Consider the following 4,626-nt stretch of genomic DNA (forward strand, 5'->3'; position numbering starts at 1 on the left):
AAGCTTTTCAGAGGAACTGCTTATTCTTGGTAAGTGTATTTTTTTTTTTTGTCAATAAAATAAAATAAGTTGATATATTAATTAAAGCATATTTAAATAAAGAAGGTTCCATTAGGTTTAAGAGTTAAATTATTAGATTTATAATAGTATTGTATTCTGTGTGTATTGTTTATTGTTTGAAGAGCCCAATATTTTGGGTGAACACACAGGATTCCAGAAATTTTTAACAATAATATGTTATTGACAGTGGAAACATACATATTATTATAAATTTAATTAAGCTTTCTGCTCTTGAAGATGGATGAAGTGTTCACCCAAAAAGATGGGCTCTTCAAACAATACACACAGGATTACAGAAGTTCTCAACAACAATCATTAGATCTAGTTAAATTGTATGTGAGAAAGGCTTTCTATCACTACTTGGATATTTGCTTATTCTTGGTAAATCAATTTATTTTTAACAGTTTCTGCTTATTCTGAAAAAGCTATTTGATGATATATTGCTAAGGCGCTTTCTCTAAAGCAGTAGACTTTAAAAAAAAATCAGGTTTCAGCATTGGCTTGCAAATTCTAGAGTAACATGGTTTTTGTTTTGTTTTTTCTCTTCTAATTTAAAATTAGTGTTGATATTTTCTTGATGTCAAATAAAATTTTGTTCATCATTTTAGTAATTAAACCTTTTCTACCAAAAAAAAATGAAATTCACTTATATCTTCAAATGTGAGAAGATTTCAGGAAAAAAATAGTAATCATAAATCACTTAATGCTTCTAAACATTATCCTCCTGGACTTTTAACTGAATCTCTACAATACCGTTTGTTAGATATGTATCTTCAAAACCCTTGCGAGAAGATTTTAATAGTAATCATAATTCACTTAATGCTTCTTAACATTATCCTCTTTGACTTTTAACTGAATCTCTACAATGCCATTTCTTATCAATGTAAACTGTCTCATTAGGTTAGTTATCACTTGTGATATTCTTTCTGGTCAGGCTCCTTCAAAATTACTTGCCCTCTTGATTTTAATCTCGAAAAATGTCCTCGAAAATTACTTGCCCTCTGGATTTTATAATGTGTTTATGGTTTGTGCAGTGATAATATTCAATTCACACCACCTTGCTCTCCATCTATTTCCTCTAATTATCTGAAATCCTAAAATAATATCAGACAAATGGCCATTCTTTAGCACAACAGTCTCCTGGACCTGACTCTAAAAGAACACACATATCAATTAGAACCTAACAGAGGCAACCTTGAAATCAAATAAAAAATATAGATCCAACAAAATAGCATGTTTTTTTGCAATGGGAAGCACATTGTACATAAATCGGTTGCATTAATCAAAGTATCTTATTAGATAAATACATCTCTATGGTCCCGGAACATTAGTATCCATACAAGTATGCTTTTGAAAGACAATAACCTGAAGGGTTGAAAGACAATAACCTGAAGGGAACTTTTTTTTCTACTGTTATAATTTATTGATAATAAATTATTAATTGAATTGCATTGAATTAATTGAATCCCATATAATTTCCCTTCGTATTCAACCAAACCCATATCAGTCCACTATTTTTAATTTAAAATTAATTTGAGGTAACTCAATAAAAACACTCTTCAATATTCTAGATAGAGAATCGAGATAAATTTGAATAATTAATACGTTCATTTTATTCCTTTTGAACCCAACTAATTTACTTATTTAAGAAGTTTCCCTCTTTTAAGGTTTGTGTAGTGATAATATTCACTTCACACTTTTGGTCGTATACTTTATTCTCCATCTACTTCTTCTAATTATCTGAATCCCTGAAATAATATCAGAGAAATGACAATTCTTTAGCACAACCGAGTCTCCTGAACCTGAGTCTAAAAGAACACATATCAATTAAGTCTCCTGAACCTGAGTCTAAAAGAACACATATCAATTAGAACATACCTTGAAGTCAAATAAATACATATGATACAACAAAATAGTATACTTTGGAGCAATGGGAAGCACATTGTACAAAAATCAGTTGTATTAATCAATATCTATCTACCTTACCAAATAAATACATCTCTATAGTCCCGAAATTTTTGTATGTAAACAAGAATGCTTATGCTTTTGAAATTTTTGTATGTACACAAGTATGCTTATGCTTTTGAAAGACAATGGACTGAAGGGAAGCATTTTTTTGGGTCACTGTTATAATTTATGTGATAATAAATTAGTAATTGGATTGCATTGAATTAAATGAATCCCATATAATTTCCCTTGATTTTCAGCCAAACCCATATCTGTCCACTACTTTCAATTTGAGGTAATTCAATAAAAACACGCCTCAAAATTCTAGATAGAGAGAGATCAGTTTGAATAATATGTTCATTCTATTCCTTTGAACCCGGCTGATTTACGTATTTAAGAAGTTTCCCTCTTCAGCTCTAGTTGCCTAAATTTGGTCTTTAATTCTTGATACCGTTTAATTTTTTTTTTTTAATCAATCCACTCATTTTAACGCAATTCTATATAACTTATTTTTTCCAGATGTTTCTGAACTCTCATTTTTTAAGCCGTGTTATTGTAAAACTCTTAAACCTCTTCGATTTGATATATTTTTATCGAATTTTTTTAATTAATAACAACTTAAATGAGTTGGACAAATTATTTTTATCGCTTTCACATAATCTCTTGGAGCTTGTATAAGGAATTTAGCATAGTTTCCTAAGATTGGGACCCACGAGCAGACGCTCTACCGGCTAAGACGGCAAGCTTGGCATGATTTTTCTGCTTATATAACCTCAGGTATTATTCACAATCAGATAAAAAAATTCAATACTTTTTGAATCATATTTATCGGGCTTCCTTTGAATGAGTTTAGTAGTCTACTTTTGATTCTCTGATTCACATCTGGTGTCAAACTTTCATCTGTTTTAATTGACATGTGGCATATGTTTATATGTTCTGATTGACAACTGTTCAGGTTAACTATCTCGGACTATTCCTCCTTCACCAAAACTTCTTTCCGATTTCTCCTCCTCCTGCTTTCCGTGTTCTGCTCTTCCACGACCTGCTGCCATAATGCTTCCCGTTCCACGACCTGCTGCCATAATACTTCCGGTTTCTGCTGTGCACGACCTGCCTTGCTGCCATAACAATGAATTTTGCTCTCCGTTATTCAGTGCTGATTCACTATCCTGCTATACCTGTTCTATTCTGCTATACCCTGTTCAGGTGCTCAGAGTTCTGTTCAAAGTTCAGTTCAGTGGTTAGTGCTTTCAAGACTGCGTTTTCTTTTGGGTTTAATTTATTCTGTGTGTGTTTTAAGTTTTTTTGGATGGCTTGTTCTCTTTTGGCTCTGGGTGAGACGTTGGCTGGTCGTTTTGAAACATAAAATAGGACGGAGGATGTTGTGGGTGGGTGGGTAATGGTAGAGGTGGACGGCTGTATTTGTTATTTAAAACTTTAAATGAGGATGTAAGTTATTAGTTGATGATTGTATTTGTATTTTTTATGTTAATTTTATTCTATTTTGTTGATGTTGATATTCTCAGTTGTTTGGTGGGTGAGTGCAGGCAGATTCACAGCTCCAGATGCTGCTCACCATAACTGCTGCAGCCAGTTTGGATTTCCATAATTAGAGGTGAGTTTTATTTTAGATTTTTGTTTGGGGCTTCTTTCAGATTTAGCTTCTATTTGTGTTTGGGATATTTTGTTAATGTTAATATTCTCAGTTGTTTAGTCCTGGAGTGCAGGCAGAATCACAGCTCCACAGGCTTTACTCAGGATAACTGTAGCCCCGTTTGGATTTTCATAATTACAGGTGAGTTTTATTTTTTATTTTTGTTTGGGGCTTCTTTCAGGTTTAGCTTTCGATTTCTGTTTGGGATTTTTCAGATTCTCATATTTGTTTGATGGGTATGTTTAAGATATTTGTGCTTGATGGGTATGTTTAAGATATTTGTGCATGTTACAATTTCTCAAGGGTTTATGGTTTTTTGTTCCCCGAAATATATTATAATTCCATGCACAGATTTGGAGAATTTTCGTTAACAAATTCATATTAGGTTTTTCCTGATTAGCAAAACCAATAAACCCATACTCATAGAATGCTTATGATATTCCTCACCTATTCAATCACAGATATTCCGCTCCAGAAACTGATTGTCCTGGCTCTAATCTCACTAATCTGTTGCTCTGTGTGCAACAAAACGAAACCAAACCTGGGAAACGCAAAACCCTCCTCAGCTCAACTGATATTCTAAGTGTTTTGATGCTTTGGCTCAAAAAACAAACTCCCGTACTCAGACTTTCGAAAGAATTATCCCCTGCCTCTCACCTTCGGCCATCACCCATCGGCCATCAGCCTCCGATCTATTCGGGGAAATAGCCTACTGTTCGGTTAACCAAACCCAACGGCCATCGACCTCCGATCTGTTCCTGGAAGTAGCCTGCCTACCCATATAGTCTCTGAACTCCATTCATATCAAAGGGTGGGTTCTATACGCAGTTTTTAAACCTATGAACTTTTGTTTTCTATATGTCATGCATTCCTTCCCACTCCATACTTTTTTGAATTTCAAACACTACACTCTGTGCAACAAAACCTGGGAAAATACTGCCGGCAATTTACCTTCGAATGTTCTC

At 33.5% G+C, this 4,626-nt stretch overlaps 1 long non-coding RNA gene across 1 annotated transcript; it reads left to right on the forward strand.

The window, feature by feature from the left end:
• Window positions 1–500: 500 nt before the first annotated feature.
• On the forward strand, window positions 501–3,620 carry LOC149259003 (uncharacterized). Its single transcript, XR_016246673.1, has 2 exons — window positions 501–3,247; window positions 3,555–3,620. It is a non-coding gene; the product is annotated as an uncharacterized LOC149259003 (long non-coding RNA).
• Window positions 3,621–4,626: the final 1,006 nt, after the last annotated feature.

Source organism: Pinus tabuliformis, chromosome 6, assembly GCF_031772625.1.
Source record: "Pinus tabuliformis cultivar Carrire ecotype Pingquan chromosome 6, CPIR1, whole genome shotgun sequence".
In the NCBI taxonomy this organism is placed as follows: Eukaryota; Viridiplantae; Streptophyta; class Pinopsida; order Pinales; family Pinaceae; genus Pinus; species Pinus tabuliformis.